Genomic DNA, 21,894 nt, shown 5'->3' with positions numbered 1-21,894 from the left:
CAACAAACCTGGGCATGTAATAAGATGCTAATATGCACTGTAATGTGAATTATGGATCTGCACAGATTGCCAAAGAAGCAGATACTCGGAGCTGCTCGTCATTTGACAACTTTGCTACAGGTTGCTGAGAATCTGATGTCACCTGGAGCAATCCATTACTGAAAATATGAAAATAAGCATTCTGTTGCACTTCTCCAATAAACTGAGTGTATTTTAGCAGTTTCTTAAATTACTTGCTGTTTGTTCTGCACTTTATATATGGAAAAAAAACTTTACTATCTACTGCTGCTTTAAGTATTTAAGTGCACTGTATTACATTGTATCTGATAGTTATACGGCTGTTGTAGATAGTTTGTGTGGTCTTGTTACACCTGAGCTCCAAACTAGCCATTCTACATTAAGAAGGTTTTTTTCTAAGCTTTTGTGGCAGAAGTGCACTGATCTGACCTACACGAGCTGGGAACTGCTGGTAGAAGGCTTACTGTTTGCTTTCCTGATTGGTAGTTAGCTTAAAACTTGTTCATCTTTTGCTCATATTTAAGCCTCATGTTTGCGTGGTGCTGGTCTTTGTGCAGCGGTGGCTGGCAGTGCCCCTTATAGATGCAAAAGCCTTAAAAGCCTGTCAGTGAAACCCTTCCAAGCCTTTCTGCTGTTCTAGGAGCAGCTCAGTTGTTCACTGAGCTGAGTTGCCTTGGTGATCAACCTTAGCCTACAAAGTCCCTCTTGTAGTCCTGGAGCTACTAACACAGTCCTGTCAAATTAAACCATTCCCTTCCCTAATAAAATATACACTAAGAACCTACTATCATGGACGGGCTGTTTCCCATCATCATCATTACCCACCATGAGAGCCTGCAACTCTTCTTGCACAAGTTAGAGCAATGAGAATAGTTTCCAATGTAATGAACCTCAAATCCACTTGATGAGCAGGTTCAAATGGAGACTTGTTTAACTTTTCCAGCACAAACATAAGATCCCAAGAAGAGGTGATCTGTTTATGAGGAAGTCTCAGGAGTAAAACATCCTTAATAAACTGTTTCACTAAAAACTGAGAAGAAAGTGGGGGATCCATTGGTAGACAAACTGAAATGGTTGCAAGATGCACCTTGCTTGAGGAATAAGACAAGCCAGATAATAGTAATTTACAAACATTTCACCACCAGTGGTACATAATTCCTGATGGGATCCTGATAACTGGTGAGGCATCAACTAGAAAACCTTTTTCCACTTACCAAGATTCAGTAGAGTCATTTTTCTTGCTTTCTTTAGCACTTGCTGCATGTTCTCATGAAAGAGGTGTCTGAAAGGTATCAGAATTTAATTATCCAGGTTGTTAGTTGAAGTTGTTTGAGACTGGGAGGATCAAACTCCCATTCTCTTGTCTGAATAGGTCCAGTCCCTGAGGAAGCTTGTGGTAATTGCTTTTGGCCAATTTCATAAGACGGGACAGCCTATGTTGCTGGGACAAAAGGGGCTCACCAAAATGATCTTTGGAGAGTCCTCCTTAATCTTCAGATTTACCCCGGATGTCAGCAGATGTGGTGGAAAGGCATAAAGAAGCATTCCCAGATAATAGGAAAAAAGAAGTTATGTACTCATCATAACGTTCCATGTTTGTAGTCCATCTCACCCTTCATTCTTACATATGGGATCGGAGCTGATCCTCTGCTCCGACTCAGCCTTTTTACAAGCTGGAAGTCTTCTAGTTGACTCGTGGCTAGGTAGGTATCCCATGGTGCACCAGTACAATCCCCAGATCTTGTTTGCTGCTAACTAGGAGAGATAATAACAAATATACCAAAGAAGCCAATACTAAAAGGTCTCCATAAAAAAAGGATAATAATGTTTTTCTGTCTCCAGGTACTTCCTGGCTGGGGGTACGCGGGTGGGTTCGTAAGAATGAAGGGCGAGATGGATTACAAACATGGAACACTACAGTGAGTACATAAATTCTTTATGTTCTGTAGTCCTATCTCACTTTCATTCTTACATATGGTACAGAGTCCCTAGCACCTTATTCTTGGGTGGCTCAAGGAAAAATACTCCTAAGTACTGTGGAACTAAATGAAGCTCTACCACTGGAGGTCAAATCCAATTTGTAATGAGTAATAAAAGTGTGAGGGGTTGCCCATGTAGCTGCTGCACACATATTATCAAGTGGGACCCTGGCTTGAAAGGCTTCAGATGTAGACTGAGACCTGGTAGAATGAGCCTTGATTTTAAAGGATAAAGGTCTACCCTCAGAATTGTAAACATAAGCTATACAGCTAGATATTCAATTAGAGAGTGTCACTTTGGAAACTGGTAAGCCTTTCTTTAGTCCGGTGCACACAAAAACGTAATTGTCTATGAACATCGAACTGGTGGAACCTGTATTCATCTGCGTTGGAATGATTTGGAAAGAACACCGGAAGCTCTATGGCTTGATTCAAAGCAGCATGGGAACAGACCTTGGGGACAAAGGAGGGATTAGTACGAAGGGACACCCTGTCCTTATGAAAAATCAGATGACGAGGTTTAACAGACAATGCTTACAACTCTGACACCCGTCTGGCCGATGTGATAGCCACCAGAAACAAAGTCTTCCAAGACAGGAATTTCAAAGAAGATGAATGAGAAGGCTCAAAGGGCAGAGAAGTCAATTTGGATAACACAAAATTTAAATCCTATGAGGTAACAGGTTCTTGAAAAGGGGGTCTTAACAAAGTGGCACCTTTAAGGAAGGTTTTGCACAGCTTTTGTGACATCAGATTAGAATCTTGAAAACCCAGATGAAAGCTTGAAATCGCTGTTAATTGAACTCTGATCATGGTAGCCGCAGATCCCTGGTGAAAAAGCTCAGACAGGAATTCCAAAACCACTGGAATAGAGGCAGTGTAAGGGTTAACATTAATTTTCTCCGCCCAGATAGAGAATCTTCTCCATTTACTAGAATACAGTCTCCTAGTGGAAGGTTTATGAGAAGACGTAAGGATATGAGTCACTGAGGGTGAGAAGTCGTGAAGCCTGACTATGGATGGAACTGGAGCAGCCACGCTGTTAAATTGAGGGTGTGTAAGGAGGGATGAAGTGAACCTGACATGTGAGTCAACAGGTCTGGAGCTGGGACCAGGATCCAAGTATCGTCCAGAAGAGTTCCGAGGAAGGGAAACCAAACCTGATGAGGCCAGTAAGGAGCAATGAGGATAAGTTTGCTTCCCAGCTATTTTGCTTTCTGAATAACCTTGGGAATGAGAAGAAAGGGAGGAAAAGCATACAGGAGACCCAGGGGCCAATTGTGACCAAGTGCATCTCTTGGTGACTGCCCCGGAGGGGGGATGAGGGAGAAGTAGCTGCTGCATTTGGCAATGATTAGACTGGCAAAGAGGTCGCAAGCAAGGCTGTCCCCATCTGCAGAAAATCTGTTCCACTTTTTCCTGTTTCAGAGACCACTCGTGAGGCATAAGGATTGCCCTACTGAACTTGTTGGTTGTCCATGGAATGTGCATTGCCACCAGAAAATGCTGGGAAGCTATCACCCATTTCCAAACTTGCATGGCCTCTCAACAGAGTGGGTAAGATCTGGTTCTGCCCTGTTTGTGTATATACCATACTACCAACATGTCTGATTGTATTGCAATAGTTCCCAGAGGCAGAAGATCGCGGAGTGTTTGCAATGCCAGGAGCACCGCCCTCATCTCTAGAACGTTGATATGGAGGTGAGCCTCGTGATCTTGCCATGTGCCTTGGACAGTCCTGCCAAGATAATGCCCCCCCCCTCCCTGTGAGGCATCTGTGGTCACAGTAGCAATGGGTTGGTGAGGAACAAATGAGGTGCCCGTGGTTAACTGACTGGGTAGTGTACACCAATGGAGGTCCTTCCTGCAAGATTCTGTCAGCAGAATGTGAAGAGATAATGGGAGGTGCTGAAAAGACCATTGAGACAACAGGAGCCACTGAAGAATTCTCATGTGTAGCCTGGCTAGTGGCACTAGTAATATGGGGGAAGTCATGGTCCCTAGAAGCTGCAGAATAGTCTTGGCTTTGACCTTTCATAAGGGGAGAAGACGTTGAATTTGAAGAACCATATACTGTGCCCTTTGGGCAAGAAGATGAATCAACATGTCTACTGTGTCTATCTCTGCACCTATAAAAATAACAGATTGAGAGGGCAATAAGGCAGATTTTTCCCAATTTATAGAAATTCCCAGCTGGGCACAAAGCTGAACAGTAGCATCCCTGGTCTGAAGAAGTAGATGCCTGGGTGGGCAGTCAAGAGCCAGCCATCCAGATACAGAAACACCTGGAATCCTCGATGTCTCAGGTGAGCTGTCACTACTGCCATACATTTGGTGAACACCCTGGGGGCTGTGGTGAGACCAAAGGGCAGAGCATGAAACTGGTAACTGACTGGCTCCCAGCTGGAAGTGTAGATGACTCCTCAATGTCCTGTCCATTTTTATGTGGTAGTAGGCATCTTGGAGATCTATTGAGCACATCCAATTGTCTTTCCCTAATAATGGGAGTATAGACTGAAGTGTCACCATCCGGAACTTGCCCTTCTTTACTGACTTGTTCAATCTGCTGAGGTCCAGAATTTGGCACTAAAAAGAATGTGGAGTAAGTTCCAGATCCTATTTGGTCTGCTGGGATGGTTTGGATGAGTCTTTTTGACAGCAATTTGTTGACCTCCACAGCTGCCTGATCCTTGTGACTGGGTGGAACATCCGGGATCTTTTTGGGAACAACAGGTGGAAGAGAAAAAGGTAGGACATAACCTCTGGTAATAATTCTTTGTACCCAACCTCTGGTAATAATTCTTTGTACCCACTTGTCTTGAGTGGTACCCAGCCAGGCTTCTGGATACAAAGAAATGCGACTCCCGACTGGTGCCAGAGAAGCACATTCGGGCCCCACATCAGGAGCGCTGGTAAGGCCGGCCCCGAAAGGAATTCTGACTTCCCTGGTTTTGCAGATAGCCACTGCCTCTAGGGCAACGTCTACCATTTCCTCCTCCTCTGCCTCTGAAGGAGGAGTCACCCTGTGCATCCTGGAAAAACCTCTGGGACTTCTTAAACCACATATTACCACCCCTCTGACCCCTAGGGTATGGTCTAGAGGGAACAGTAAAACATACTCCCACGGCAGACAGTGTTTTTCCCTCTTACTCACACCAGGTAAGAGTGTCCTTTACCTTGGGTCCAAACAATGAGGAACTGTTGAAGGGGGTGTTGGTAAAGTTAGACTTGAACGGCTCCGTAAAGTTACACAAACTCATCCAGGAATGACGCCTTAGGGAAATTCCTGAACCTGCTGCTCTACTCGCTCCATTGGCTACATACGAAATAAGCGGCATGGAAGAGTTGACGATAACAGTTCAAGGTGGACAACTGGGCGGAAACCTTGTCAGGGACTCCCTCAGTACATGTACCTTGTAGAGAATCTCCTAACTCTTTAAAGAGATCTCTCTGAAGCCTCGTGAAGTGAGTAAGGTAGTTCAGCAATCTAAGGGTAAATGCCACTGAACTAAAGATACACTTCCCATATCTGTCCATCGTTAAAGACTCCTTATTCGGCAGATGAACAGAAGTTGTCTCAGCTAGCTCCTTCTTAGTGGCTGCCTCCACCACCATGGCATCTACGGGAACACCTAGACAAAAAATCTTTCTAAGGAGGGGCAGAAAGAAACTTATTCGGTCTTGTGGGGACTGGCTCCATGGCATCAGGAGTATCCCACAACTTTCGACTAACTAAATCCATCAGTTCGAAGGGTGGAGACACCCAAGAGGCTGAAGGTTGAGACCCGAAAGCCTTCAGGTACACCGACTCCTCATCAGAAGGGGTGACAATGAGCCATCCGCACTTCTGTTTAAGGATTTCCAAGATGTCTATGAAAGAGACATCATCAGAGGACGATTTGGGGGACCCTTCTGACCCCTCGAGGTCAGTATCAGAGGTCAGAGACTCATCCTAGGGAGTCTACATGCTTCCTCTTACATGTTCTCTTCCATGGGGGCTCCTCAGAAGGACATTCCAGGGAGGTCTCGGAAGAGTGGGGGCTACCAGCTGGTGGCTCCTGAGGCTGGGGGTCTCTGCTGTCCATGGAGGGAGTAGGATCGGAGACAGAAGTAGGCACTTTAAGGGGAAGAATGCCGGTGCCTCTGGTAGGAGCTGACGATCGGGACAGCACACTCCTCATCATCTCGAATTCCAACCTCTCCAGCTCCAAAGACCTCCCCGGCTCCGAGGAGGCACACACACACACACACAGAGAAGAAGGAAAGGAGGATGAGATCATCTAAATTAAAGGGCCTAGCCCTGCAGGAAAGAGAAAAACACCACAAGGACTAGGTCCTCTAACTTAAATGGGCCTATCCCGGGCAGGAAAGGAACAAAGAAACTAGGTGGTCTAACTAAAACAGACTTAGAAAGTTACAGTAAGAATAGACTTTCACACACTCAAACAGCAATATCAACAAAACAAGTGGGAATCCAGAAAAAAATCAGACTTATGAGTAAGAAATAACAGAACGTAGTTCTGTTAACAATGATAGCAAATCCAACAAACCTAACAAATTAACAAGCGGGAAACCGCCAAAACTAGACTAGCCTTAACAACACACAGTCTAACAGAGCGCAAAAGGCGCTTACAACTACTAAGTCTATGGATACATGAAAACCAGTACACAGGATACCAATACTAAGTCAAAAAAGGCCAAAGATTGCACCAAATGGCACAGGTATAAAGCTAACTACACTAATAGCAACTACGCTAACTGACTAACAATAAAACACTAACAGTTTTTTTCTATTTTAAGCTAAACAGAGTCAAAAATTTTGGAAAAAAATTTAAGGAAATGCAACACTTAGCCAGAGCCAAAGAGCACAACCTAACTCGTCAACACGGCAAATGAGATCTGGGGATTGTACTGGTGCACCATAGGATACCTACCTAGCCACGAGCCAACTAGAAGACTTCCAGCTTGTAAATAGGCAGAGTCGGAGCCGAGGATCGGCTCCAATCCCATATGTAAAAATGAAGGTGATAGGACTACAGAATATGAAAATGCATCTGTTTTCCAGTCTTGTTTGCAAGGTGTCTTGGAGCAGAACTTATTCAGTTCTCTGTTTTGAATGGAGATAAACAGATCTATTTGAGGAGTTTGCCATAGCTCGATCAACTACTGGAAGACCCCACTCATTCAATTTCCTTTCAGAAGGGTGAGCACTGGTTCTGCTCTGCATATCTGCCACTATATTTTGGGATGCAAGATGCTTGAATGTTTACTGAATGCTGTAGTGCTACTGCACAAGTCATCAAAGCCAGCCAACACAGAGGGTGCAATCTTGTACCCCTCTCCCTGACTGTTTATCTACCACATTACTGTGCTGTCTCTAATCACCTGTAAAGGTCCCCGAGACCAAAGATGATGAAAAGATTCTAAGGCACAGATCACTGCCAACATCTGTTTGACGTGTGTTTTGGTCTCTCTCTCAGGAATTCTACAGATTTTGTACCTTTGCTCCCACAGAACCTGCAGTCCAAACAAAATCTGTGGCATTTGTAGTTAAAAAATGACTTGGAATCTGAAGAGAAAAATGAAGAAGTGGATTTAGAGCTATTTGATGTCTCCACCAGTGCAGTTCCATTTTGACAAAACCACAAATTGTATTCTGAAATTCCAGAATATGAAGATGTTGGGTCCATGTGTTCTTTTGAAAATATTGAATTTTCCTCATATGTAACCTGGTGAGAAGAATCATAAGAATCTCTGAAGCCATGAACTCTAGGACCCTCAGAAATTCTCTTGCAGAAGTCTGAGACTGAAGAAGCTCAGGAAAGTTTCAAGATAAAAACCCAGTTACTCCTATGTCAAAAAAGCATTTTGCTGAGAGATGTCTATATCACAACCCAGGAAGACAATCCTGTCTGATGGGTTCAATGAAGATTTCTTAAAATGTATCTGGAATCCCAAGTTGGAAAGAAGAGAAGAAATCAATTCTAAGGACTTTTTGACATCTGGGAAAAGAATCTGCAAATAAATGCAAGGCATCTAAATAAGGAACTATGTGAATGCCAGAGTCTGCAATGACTGGAGCTAGACACTATAAACAACCTAGGAGCTAAAGATATCCCAAAGGGTACTACAGAGAACTGCTAACAGACAGAGAATCTGATATATTTCCTGAAGCCTGTGGCTATGCGAATGTGATGACATGCATCCTTTAAGTCTACTACTATTATAAACTCCCCTGGGGGAAGAGAGGTAACAGATTCAGAAGGGTCAACATTTTGAATTTTGGTACTTTCTCATATACAGTTAGAATGGAAAGATCTAAAACTTGCCTCCAAGAAGGCCATTTCATTAGAACACTCCCATACAGATTTAGAAAGGAATAATCTAGAGCTGGTTTCCAAGAAGGCTCTTTCTTTGGTAACAGAAACATCCTTGAATAGAGGCCTTTGTCCCTTTGATATACAGGCATTTTTTTTTTACTCCTAGGGTGATATATGATTTTCTAGTAGCAGTTTACTTACACAACTGTAGGATGTTCTTCATGCTGACCACTGCTGCAGCACCCTGAGCTATATGAGTAAATTACCCTAGTTTACTACATTTGGGAAGTGAAAGAGGAAGAGTCCAAGAGCCCCTGGAGAATGGAGAATGGTCCTGGCAAAACATGATCTAGACCTACAGAAGGAATCACGCTTGTAACGCTTTTAAACATATAAATACAGGACCAAATTGCGGCTTCTAGAATGCTTCTAGAAACCAGCCCTTTCAAAAAGCCAGAGATGAAGCCAAGGGCCCTTGCAGATTGGCTCTTAAACATGCCTGGAATAGCTTTGTTGTAGTGAGTACAACAAAAGGTAATAGCCAGAGATAACCATTTAGAAACAATCTGTTGACACAGGTTGTCACTTCTTCTTGCCTTCAAAAGAAATTAACTGATCTGAAGAACTGAAAGATTTAGTTCTGTCAAGATAGTATCTAAGTTGCCTGTAGACATTCAAGGTATGGAGTGTCCTTTTCTCCCCCATTTTTAGGTTCAAGAAGGATTAGTTCTCAAAGAAACCCTGTCTCACAAAAACTCTCTCTGTGAAAAATGAGACAGGGCTAACTCACCATAAGACCTTGCAACTCAGACACTTTCTTGCAGAGGCTAGAGCAATCAAGTAAAGCAGCTGGGTATGTTGAGAACCTCAAGTCAGCCAGAACTGCTTATTCAAATGGAGCAAGTATTAGCGTCTCCAAGACAAAATGAACATCCTAAGGATGGGCCTTCAGTTTTCCTGGAAGTCACTTATGCAAAACCCCTTTCAAAAACATTTTGACAAGAGAATGTGCTGAAATATATGGATCCATGGGCAGAAATGACTGATAAATTAACTTTTATTGTTTTAAACAAATCCAAAATTAAGCAGGAAACCCGGTACTGATGTAAACACTAATCCAAAAGAACTGAACATCAGCAGCCTAACAAACTCAGAACTTTAACAAAACAAAAAACTTGAAGATAACAGTAGTCATGGTTTAGCACTTTCGTCTTGTATAAAAGACATCAGAACCCTGAAACAGGAAGTAAAAACAATTTTTAAAGGAAATTCATGAAAATACACCCGCCTCCCCCAAAAAACAATTACAATCTGCACCAACTCCAGGTCAGCAGAAAGGGGGGGAAACAAGCGAGGAAAAGGAGCAACCATATGGGTGGATTTCACCAATGGAAGTGGTAAACAGAGTGGAGTGGAGGACCACAATAGTTAAGGTACTGTAAAAATAACTTCTTTTTTGGTTTTAATATCTATAATTAGACTCAGCAAGGACTTACCATGTCTAGGCAATTCAGATTCTGTATCATAGCTCAAAAAATCATTTACTTAGACCAATTTGTTTCACCCAGTATCTAAATATACTGCAAATAAACTGGAAAGGGACACCCCTGCCTGGTTCCTCTGCTCAATCAGAAATTATCAGAAAGGACCCCACCCCCTTTAATTTTTGCCTCCGATACCTCAAATATCCTCTTAATCAACCTTATAATTTTATCAGAGAATGCAAATGCTTCCATTGCTCTGCTCATAAAGACCCTCCTTACTCTGTCAAATGCTTTCTCTGCATCAAGACCAATCAACCAACAACAGTGGTATTTTCTTGCAGTCTGCTTCCCTCTGGATCATCAGTGCTCTGTTAATATTGTCAAATGTTTGCCTCCCCGCGACAAAACCACAATTATCCATACCTATCAATTCTGGCATCATGTTTGCCATTCTTTTAGCCATTATAGACAAACACTTTATAATCATGGTTTCATATTGAAATGGGCCTGTATGAAGCAAGATCTAATGGATCTTTACCCTCTTTAGATATTACAGCTACCACCACTTTCTTCCAGGATATTGGCAGTTCTCCTCCTCTTAAAATACTTAAACAAAACCTTTCATATCATTTTTTCCTACTAGCTTCCAAACTACCAGATGAATACCATCTATTCCTGAGGACTTTCCTGTAGATTGGTTATACACCACCATTTTATATCTCCTTCTATCCTGTTAGCAACTGAGCCTCCTCTACCTCTAACCTTGGCATACTTCATAGGAGGTTAATAGACTACTGGCCCTAGAGCCTTTATAAGCCTATCCATGTTATACCCTTGTTACCTTATTGACCAACTTGTATGGTCTATATTTGCAGCTTGACTCTATATTTGCAGCTTGAGTCTACAATTAGCAATGACTGCCCTTATCCAAGAGGGACACAGGTGACACCCCCAGGGTAAATTTATAGTTTCCCTTCCAGTTGTCTGAGTTACGCTTAAATAGGGTCATTGAGGAGCTCTGTTTTATGTGAATTGGGAGCTTGTTTCAGAGAAGTGGCAATCTCTGGGAGACATATCTGTCTCTCCAGCATGTACTGTTAATGTTGCAGGCTAGGTTAAGATCCCTGGAGCAAGTGAATCTTATCCCATTTGACTTGCGGATGTGCAGCATTCCATTACGGCAGAGTCTGAGACTGATCTGTAGGCCAGGTCCCACAGCTTATGAGATGCAGAGTACAGTGACAGGTCTGTCCATGTAGGAAATGTGCTGAAGGCTCTGAATTTTCTTGGTGAGAAACCTCTGAGGTCTCTCCAGCTGCTGCAGGTGTCTGGTGAGGTACACACAAAAGGGAGCGTTGGACTCTATTAGTGGTCTGATGAGGGATGAATACAGGGGAGTTATAACATCCTTAGCTCTGGATGTAATGCTCTTACTTATTAGATGTGCAGCATAGGCCTTCCTTACTACTGTGGACACATGGTGGTCGAAGTTAAGATTGCTATCAACCTGTGTTCCCAAATCTCTCACCTCTGGGTTTGAGCTGGGGGGGGGGTGGTACTGATAATATTGTAATTTGTAGGGACTTCCCCTTTGCCAGCAGCAATCATTTGTCTGTATAAGCCCTTTTCATAGTATGTCAACATCGCTGGGGGACTCAATAGTTTGCAGTCATTGGCGAACTTGGTAAGCCACAGGCCATCTATTTTCACCTGCACTTCTGAGAAAAAGATTCCAAACAGTAGGGAGCTCAGCACAGGTCCTTGTGTACATCGCTGGTAACTAGTTTGCTGGTAGGGGTGGAATCCCCGACTTAGACTGTATGTGTTCTGTCGGTAAGCCAGTTGGCTACCCATCTAATGACATATGGGTTAATTCCCAGCTGGGTGAGTTTCTCTATGATGCCTGAGTGGGGAATTGTGTCACAGGCTTTGACTAAGTCAAGATAAGCTGTATGTACTGTTTTGTCTTCATCCAGGGCTTTGGTGAGATTCTCAAAGAAGTCCACCAGGTTTAATAAGCATGACCTACCATTAAAAAAGCCAAGCTGCATCGAGTAAAGAGTTTGAAGGTCACCTATTTCTTTGTTGATAAGGTCCATGATGATTCTCTTCATGGCCTTGCAGATAAAGCTGGTTAGGCTTGTGGGGCTATAGTTCCCAGGGTTGGTTGACGGCCCTTTGTGCTAGGGAATTACTGTTGCTGTTTTCCACTTTGCTGGGACAAAGCCAGTACTTAAACTGTAGTTGAAGAGACTGTCAAGTGGTTCTGCTAGGTCCTGTTTTAGACCAGTTAGTAGGCAGCCTGGGATGTTATCCAGTCCAATAGAGGCTGTGTTTTTGGCCATGGAGAGTGCAGTTATGACCTGCTCTTTAGAGAATAGGCAGAGAACTGGTGACAGGTATGCTTTTGGATATGTCTGGTGGGGACAGGGGGGAGAAGTGTGCACCACATCTGTCAGCTAGCAGGTTGGCAATGCTCTCAGGGTCAGTATGAGTGGTGCCATCCACTACTACTTTGGCACAAAGCTAAGCTTTCCCTTTTATGCTTGATGTCCACCTGAGTGGCTTTTTTTTGTGAGGAACTTGTTTTGATCTGTTCAGGTACAGCTGAGTCTATACATTTGTACAGGTGCTTATTACTGGCCATTTGTATACACCTCTGTATAGGAGTCATTGCTGACAGTGGTAACAGGGGGTTTGAAACTATTTATGTCATTGTTTAGGAGGCTATAGTTTGCTTTAGAGAAAATTTTCTTCCTTTTTGCTCTTGGGGGCAGGTAGGTATGATCATTACTTCAAGAGAGACAGATTTTTGATCAGATCTTATCAGGAAGGACAACACAGGGAGTAGTGCAGAGACACGCTGTATTGGTGAGTGCTAAGTATACGACATTCGAGCACCTTGTGGGGGTGCAGACTATCTGTTGCAATGCATCTGTATTAAAGTCCAGGAATCTTAGGGCAAGGGTGTCTATGCTCATATATGACTCCCAATCGATGGAAGGATAACTGAAATCATCCATGACCAAGATGTTTGGCTGCATAATGAATGACGCAAGTAGGTACAGGTGGGGCAGAGTGGTTCTTGTGGTTTCATGGTGGGAGACCTATAGTTAACAATGATACAGAAGGGAGTTTTACCTACAGTTAGTTGGACTTGGAGTAGCTCTAGGGAGTTGTACTGTTTGACCAGTCCTGAGGTGTATTTGTCTTTAATGAAGATGGATACATGGTTCTTTCATGTTTGTTTTGATGTCTGAACATGTGGAAGGCATTGTAGCCTAGCATGGCCAGGGTGCTCTCTGCGGCCTTGAACCATGTCTCTGTGACTGCACAGACATCGGCATCTTCCAAGGTAAGGAGTGCTTCCAGTGAGCGCAGTTTCAGATTTAGACTCCTTATGATTTAGACTCCTAGCATTAAGGAACATAACCTTGAGTTTGTCTCCAGTGGATTTTTTTACGTCAGGAATTTTGTTATGACACTGCCTAAAAAAGGCACTATGGGGGAGGCATGTATCTTTGTCAATAACCACAAGCCAAGAGGCGAGAGGTGAAGACCATCTCTGGCAAAGCAGAGTGGTCTGTTAACCATACATTCCCAGGCTGACAGATAGTAGATCCCCTTGGATTGACACCAGAAGCAAAGTCAATTGTTGAAGTCCGTCATTTTTTGTTTAAACCGAGGTATCATCCTGGGCGAAGGTAGAATGCTGCTTAGCACTAGGGACATACCTGCCTGGGACACAATTTGAGAGCTCAGTCATGTCTCTCTTCATATAATCCAGTGAGGTACATCTCAAGTCATTCATTCCAACATGAGCTATGACAGAATCATAACCGTACCTGTTGTTGAGAGACTTGTGCGCATATGTGATCTCACAAATCCTGGCAGCTGACAGTGATCTTCTCCTTGTCCAGTCTGGTGAAGGGGACATCTGTGTGTCTCGCTATGAGTCGACTATGACCAAGACAACTGGTTTTGAGTGTTTTGCCTTAGGGGCTTACTGGCTGTGACACTGTTGTGTATATTATGTGAAGTGGATTCTTTTGTGTCTCCAGTGTGTGTAGTAGGTTTGCGCTTGGGAGGTCTCTGATCTTTAGGTAGGCTTCTAACGAGTACCTCCGTGTATGTGGGTTTATGTTTTGTAAGCTTGTTATGCACAAGAGGTGAAGTGTGTGTGCTGACAACCTACTTGATATCTGGTTTATTATGTCAGAGAACTGATTCCAAATTTGTAGTATAGATACATCTCTCACATGTTGCATTTGTTTGTTTTAGGAGTAACTGATTGCCAGTATATACAATGGCAATTTGCTACATTGCCTCAGGATGCCCATGTCAATCAGGCTAGCTGGAGAATGAGTGGGAAACTGTCCATTCATTATGGCAGTTACTGTAGTAACTAGTGGGGAGTGGGCTAGATGGGCCAGGTTTTGCTGTAAGAATAACAAAAAAACAGCTATTCTATGAAGGGCTAGGGGTAGAAAACTGTAAAGCAATTCAGTAGAATACTGTTCTCAAAGTGCAATGTAGGCTTTAAAAATACTTATTTTTCAGCAGATTTCAATGGATGACTTGGATTTAGTTTTGATTCACTCCAGATCTCTGGCTAAAGTCACCTGTCTCTGAGCAACCCTGGTAAACTGAGCGCAAACCCACACAAACATGATGCTTAAATACAAGTGAAGTTAAAAGATTTTAAACAAAGTAACCAAAGGGAAACCCCAAGACTGAGACTTTTTCTAGTAATCCTTAACTCATATGGTTTGTTGCACACTTCTGCCACAAGACTGCACAGAGGGCCTTCTTAATGTAAGATGGCTGGTTTTAGTGCTCACATGATACCAAGCAGTCTAGATTCAGGAAGCCTGTGCTACAAAATGCAGAACTATTAGAAATTCAAAGTGCAGAAAATCGCAGTCACAACAAAAAAAGAAAAGTTTAAATAAAGCAACAATTCAGTAGAATACTCCCATAACAGTGTAGACCACAAACTTTCCTAGTGTGAAATAACTGGTCTGGAACCCAACTGCTTAAACCAGAACACAGACGGTTAGAATAACAGGCATACTACGCCTTCACCAGCAATTCCCAGCTTAGAAGGGTGTAAGCTACACTCTCCTGTCACAAGAGTTTAGACCACAAACCTACCTAATGTAAAATAACTGCTTTGGAGCACAAGTGCTTATTTTCTTCCATAAACATTTCCATTTGTACCTTTTCTTAATTTCTATATCTCACAGCTTTATACAGACTTTCATAGAATTTCCGACATACTTCTAATACTTCTACAGGACCCCTTGTTATCTTCCTTGTTATAGGCTACCTAAGCTTGGTGACAGCCCTTTCTACTTTCTGTTGCCTGAGTCGTCGTGCGAAAAGTTTTTTGTGTTTTGGAGTAATTATCAAAAAACAGTTGGTTAACAGCAATCTTTAAAAATTGTTGCATTATTATCAAGTAATACCTTATCTTCTGTTTAGCATTCTGCAGTTGCTCTTCCTCTTGCTCTGTAAGATTCCCATTCCCCTATTTTACAATAGTTTAACAGTTGTCAGTTCCTCTAAATAATCCTTGTTACTTCTTAACCATATCTCCCTTTCTTTAGTTGCACCTTATTTTAAACTACACTTTCATTTTATCCCACTCCCTAACTATATGTTCGGAAGAAATTTCTATCTTCTCTAACAGCTCCTGAATAATTCTCACTAACCATTCCTTAAATTCCTCTCTTTTCAACAGATAGGTGGGAAAGTGCCAGTGTCTAAGTTTTATTCCATTACCCTGTGTTTTTACTCTAGTTATTACTGGTGCATGATCTGAAATAGTTATTAGGTGCATATCAAGACTTTTATTTAAATGCACATTCCTGTGAAATGTAAATTCTGTCTAGTGTAGCCCAGTTTTGTATCTTGCAGAATAATATGTAAATTCACTCCAAACTCCTAGTGCTCAATTTGAACTCCTAGTACTGAATTCACATCTTCCATGCCAAATATTTTCATAAATATCTTTAAGAATTTACCCTCCCCCCTTTGCTATATTTTCCCTTCTGGGGCCCCCAGACACATCTTCACTGTTGCAAATCAAATTCCAGTCCCCATCTATAAGTAATATTCTTTGCTGAAAGCTGATTATTTCTCCCAGAATTTTCTGGGATTTTTCTTTTAACTACATTTTTTAAACTGAACAGGGAGAAAAAAAAAAAACAAGAGCACCTATTTACATTAGAATCCCTACTGCACTTAAAAACTGAAAAAAACTTTACTTTATAACATGCAAAGCAAATCATGTACTATTTAAATAACACTATTAAGAAAAAAATTGTTTTACTCGCAGTTAACTTTTCCCTCCTCTTCCCCTCTCCTGAGTTTTTTCCCAACATTAATGACATGAAGTAGGGCATATGCTTTAGTCCCCTATAAGCTTAAAGTCCAATATTTCCAGATGATCTTATTCTGTCATGTTTCGTGAATATAATTATTGCTTTGCAATCCCACATTTGTCAATTTCTAAGCTACTGACTGTATTCTCTAAACATTAATGACAAAGTATGGCATATATTTTACAGTCCCCTTCAAGTTTAACAAAGTCCAAGAAAGTCCAACATTTCCAGATTTTCTTGTTCATCTCCTTCTCCCAAAACCTGTCTCTGCTTCATTTCCAATATAGTCTCAATTTTTCTAGTCAACTCTTGTGCTTTTTTCTCTCTCTCTCTCAAGCATTTTCTGTTTAAATACTGGAAAAGGTTTGAGTGACAGTCTCTCTGTGGTCTTTATTACCATAAAAACAAGCAGCAGAATCTGTGTCTGCTTCACAGCTCACTTTGTTGGACAGTTTGCATTTCTTCCTTAGCATGTACTTCATCAAAAAATTAATTTGTTCCTCCAGGGAAAGATATTTTGAAGATAGTTAGGTACAGCAGTGTGAATCTCATTGCCTGCTTCTCGACATTCTTTGAATAACGGAAGAAATATACTCCTCTTCTGCCTGGTGTACAGTGAGTACTCATTCTCCACAAACACTTTGTTGTCTCTCACTTTTTAGTACTTTGTCCTGACACAGTTTTGTCAGAATCAACTCCTTCTGCTAGTACGATTGCATCTTTACTATTAAAGGTTAGGTTATTTTCTCATAACCAGGTTTGGAGCATACACAAGATGTGCCCTTTCAATTAACAATTCCTGTTGTGGAATACCAGTCTAGTTGCTTATTTGTGCTGTCATAAAATTAATGCAGTCTTTTCCGTCCATCTTCTCGGGTACAACAGAAAAAGAATAGATGTGTAAGAACTTATCATAACCTTAGATGTCCTTCTCTTCCATGTTGCAGTATTCATAACTGTAGGGAGGTTGCTGCCTGCAGCACCGGACAACCGGCCAGAATACCAAAGTCTAAGGATCAGGGGTACGTGCAACATTGCATGTCAGAACGATAAACTGATGTCACATATAAAAGTGAGGTCTGCACGTGCCCATTTCAGAAATGCTTGCCACATACAGTAGTACCCCTGGGAAGCAAGAAAAGGAAGTATTTTAGACCCACATATACTACCAGGCCTGAAGGAACCTAATAGAGGTATGTGCCTGTTGCTGTGCCCCATTTGCATGGAGAGGAGGTAGGGAAATACCACCGCAGATGGATAAATAAAATAAGAGGGGGTAGGAGGGGGGATTGAATGCTGCAACATGGAAGAGGGGGACATCTAAGGTTATGGTAAGTTCTTAGACAACTATTCTATGTCCTCCTATTCTCATGTTGCAGTATTCATAACTGTAGGGAGAGTACTAAAGCTTTAGGTATGAGCCTGGGATGCAAGTTGAAGGGCCTGGTTTATGAGACCCTGTAAAAGTGACCTAACAAGCCCAGTTCTGGCTCTAGAGATCAAATCTAGCTTGTAGTGCTTGGTAAAGGTATGGACTGAGAACCAGGTGGCCGCTTCCAGTATGGAAGCATAGTCCACCCCCCTAAAAAAGGCTGCTGAAGAAGCAACTGCCCTAGTAAAATGAGTTCACACATTGGCAGTTAAATCTTTCCCATGAAAGGAATAACAAGCAGAGATAGCTTTAGAAATCCATGATGATCCAGAGACTGCCTTACCCAAGGCCCTTGGTGAAAGGAGACAAACAGCTGGTCAGACTTTCTAATGGATTTGGTCTTGTCCAAGTAATACCCACGTTGTCTGTGAACATTCAAGGAATGTAGAGTACTTTTAGAGGAATTGTGAGGGAAGAAAACAGGAAGGTTAAAGGTCTGATTCAAGGACATCTCATTAACCACTTTAGGCATGAAGGAAGGATTAGTCCTGAGGGAGACCCTGTCCTTAAGGAAGATTAGGTAAGGAGGGGTAGCCATCAGGGCTTGAATTTCTGAGACCCTCCTGGCTGATGTGAGGGCAAACAGCAGTACTGTTTTCCAAGTACATAGCTTCAGTGATGCTAAGTGAGCTGGTTCAAATGGAGGTAGTGTTAAGTTTCTCAAGGACAAATTTGAGGTTCCATGAAGGAGGTATCAGTTTATAAGGTGGTCTGATATGGAGGACTTCTCTTAAGAATAGTTTTACCTCTAATCTGGATGCCAAAGGAGGTACCAAGGGAAGACGTGCAGAAATGGCCGACAAGTGTACCTTAACAGAAGACTAAGTCAGTCCTGAATGTAGAAGCTCACACAAGTAAGAAAAGACCATAGGAACAGGAAAAAGAAAATGGTCCTGCTTTTTCTTTTGAAGCCACCTGGAGAATCTTTTCCAGTTTGACACAATTTCTCCTGGTACTAGGTTTCCTGGCCTACTGTAGGACATTGAGTAGATCCTCTGAATATAGGTGCCTGAAGGTGATCAGAGCTCTACCACCCATAGTGTGTGTCAGAGGTTGAGCACCTGAGGGTGTATGAAAGACCCCCTGTCTTGTGTGAGTAGGTCGAATTGGTGGGGTAACCTGTGGTGACTACCCTTGGCTAGTAGGTGAAGTTGGGGAAACCAATGCTGTCTTGGCCAAAAGGGAGTCACTAGCAGGATTTTTGGTTTGTCCCTCTGAATCTTTAGAAGGACTTTTTGAATCAGTGTGAAGGGTTAAAAGGCATAAAGATACATCCCCGCCCAAGAAAAAGAGAAGGTGCCCACCTTCCAAGCCTGTGGATGTGGATCCCTTGTGCAAAACAGAGGCATCTGCCTGTTCTGTGAGGAGGTAAACAGATCTACCTGGGGAATGCCCCCACTTGTGAATAAGATCCAAAAACACCTCCCTGTGAAGCATCTATTTGTGAGAGGGTGCAGAGGTGCTTGCTGAGAGTTTCTGCCATCACATTCTCTGTGGAAGAAATGTACACTGCTTGCAGGTGAATGTGTAGTTTTGCTACTAGGGACCAAATCTGAATTGCTAAGCTGCAGAGTGGGTAGGACCTTGTCCCCTCCTGCTTGTTGATATACCACAGGACAGCCATGTTGTCTGTGACAACTTTCATGGTACCTGGTAGGAGAATTTGATGGAATGTTTGCAATGCTAGAAGGGCCCTCATCTCTTTGATATTCATGTGGTCCATTTGCGTGAGGGAGGACTAGTCTCCCTGAAGTTTGTTTTGCTTGTTGTGGATTTGCAAAACTGCTCCCCAACCTAGGTCTGCTCCATCTGTGAAGATTTGTTGTAAGGGTGGGGGGATCTGCAAAGGTATACTCTGATGTGGATGGCTGCAATCCACCATTCCAGTGGCATGGAAAGAGAGGTAGGGGAATATCCAGAGGATGGGAATGTTGGTTCCACCGACTCTTCAGCACCCAGTGGAACTTCCTCACATGCAGCCTTGCCAAGGGAAGCATGGGTACCAAGGATGCCATGTGGTCTAGGACTCTCAGGAATTCCCTGGTAGATAAGATTTGGAGATAATGGGTGATGGTTTCTACCTTCTGGCATGAAGGCTGCCATCTAGTCTGTTTTTATCCTGCACCCTAAGAAAAACAGGTCTTGGGTGGGTGTCAGGTGAGACTTTTCCTGGTTCACAGCGAACCCTAGGTTTTCCAGGGTTTTGGACACGATGCACAGGTGATGGCGAAGGGTGTGGCCGTCTTGGTGAAGTATCAAGAGGTCGTCCAGGTATGGGTATATCTGAATGCCCTGCATTCTGCAGTAGGCGATAACTGGAGCTAGGCAATTTGTGAAAACTCTGGGGGCTGTGGAGAGTCCAAATGGCAATGCAGAAAATTAAAAATGTAAGGAACTTACTGAAAAACGTAGGAATTTCCTGTAGCTGGGGTGAATGTGAATATGAAGGTAGGCATCCTTCAGATCCAGGGATACCATGAAACCTTGGCAGGGGAGAAGAGGTAGGAGGTGGTGCAAGGTGAGCATTTTGAAGGTAGGCACTTTGAGGAATAAATTGAAAATCGAAAATTTCAGAATTGGTCTCCAAGGCCCATCTTTTCTTGGGACCAAAAACACCCTGGAGTAAAAACCTTTGTTTGTCTGGTCTAGAGGTACTCTTTCTATGGTGCTCTGAGCTAGGAGTTGATCCAGGATTAGGGGAAAAAGATGAAGCTGACTTGAGGGGGTTGGGGGTATCTCCTGAAAGGGACGAAGTGTCCACCAAGTCATAAAGTATCCTTTTTGAATGATGAGAGGACCCAAGCCTCTGAGGTAATTTTCTGCCAGGAGGGTAGGGAAAGGGTGAGGTGGAGGGACAGGGGAATGGAGGTGGGTAATGGATTGGAGTCACAGTGGAGGGGCTCTGTCCAGGTCAGGCTGCCTCCAAAAAGAAGCTGGAGTGGAAGAAGATGGTCTAAGAGTGGAGTGTTTCCTAGATTGTTTCCGTCCCTTAGCCTGTGGGGCAGTAGACTGAGATGACTGCCTCCTAACAAAGGTGGCCCTTTGAAGATAATTCCTATGGTACCTAGGAAAAGGGGAGACTAGCAAATGTTTTAAATTACATAACTCATTGCCCTTTTCCTGTAGGGATTTAAGGAGCTCTACTGAAGCTGCACCAAAAAGAGCCTTATTATCAAGTGGTGCATCCAGTAATTTGGATTGGACATCCAATGGAAGGGGCTGGAGCCTCACCCAGGAATATCTTCTCAGGACTGAACCTGAAGCTGCAGGTTTGGAAGATGCCTCTACTGCATCATAACTACACTGGATGGAGTCCCTAGTCACCTGGGAGGCAGTAGAGAGCAGAGCGGAGAGTTGTGACTTAAGCAGGATAGTCTGACACATCTGGTTTAAGTGCAGAGGCTTTTGATAGGGTATCTAAAACAAACCTAGCCAAGTGTGTTTGATAATTTAGGGCTCTGATGGCTAGAGTGGAGGAAGTATAGACTTTCTTCCCTAGACTATCCATAAATTTGCTGTCCTTGTCTGTGGGAAGCAGAAAGGTGGAAGGCAGCTGTCTGGATGATTTATCTGCTGACACTGCTATGACAGCAGGGTCTGCATGGGGGGTTCTTAAACAAGAACTGTGCATCCTGAGGAACTTTATAAAACCTATCTGTACATTTGGAAGCTGGGGGCTGAGAAACAGGGGCCTAGGATGCAGCCAGAAAGCCATTGTGAAAGGCTGGAAGCAGGGGAGGGACTGCAGATGGGGAGGGCTGGTCCATCTGCAGTAATTCTAAGCATCTCTTTTTAGTTTCTAAAAAATCTGAGGCCTGCCATTTGAAGTGTTCTCTCATAAGAGAAATGGTGTCCCCAAAGGAGATTTCTTCCCCTGGAGATTCAGGACTAATAGTGTCCTCTTCCTCTGGGGTAATGAAGTACTTGGGGGGATTCAATCTGTGAAAAAAATAAGTGATTCATCAGAGGAAGAGAGTTCTTCATATGAATCCTCTAAGGCCTGTACAGGTGTAGGGGCTGTTTGTGGCACCTGTGACTAGAGGACCAGGAAGGCTCTGAAAAGATTTTGGGAAAAAGCTTCCCACCTAGGAGCTGGTTCTTTTTTATGTTTTAATTTCTGTTTTCTCATTAGAGGAGTAGAAGGATGCATTGGCTTAGAAGCCGATGCCTGGGAGGATGGAAAGGTGGGAGTAGGCCCCTGTGATGCCACAAGCCATGGTTCCCAATCAACCTCAGCAGACGTACTCTGCATTTACGCTGAACCAGCATCCACCA

The 21,894-nt window shown here is 43.0% G+C and overlaps 1 protein-coding gene across 1 annotated transcript in view; it reads right to left on the bottom strand.

Moving 5' to 3' along the window:
• Positions 1 to 21,894, bottom strand: part of ANKRD27 (ankyrin repeat domain 27) — a 1,716,109-nt gene that overhangs the window by 260,864 nt on the left and 1,433,351 nt on the right. The window lies entirely within an intron of this gene.

This window comes from Protopterus annectens, chromosome 8.part1 (genome assembly GCF_019279795.1).
Source record: "Protopterus annectens isolate FY-2018-M chromosome 8.part1, PAN1.0, whole genome shotgun sequence".
Lineage (NCBI taxonomy): Eukaryota > Metazoa > Chordata > Ceratodontiformes > Protopteridae > Protopterus > Protopterus annectens.
The sequence above is the reverse complement of the archived record's forward strand: the minus strand, read 5'-3'. Positions and strand labels throughout refer to the sequence as shown.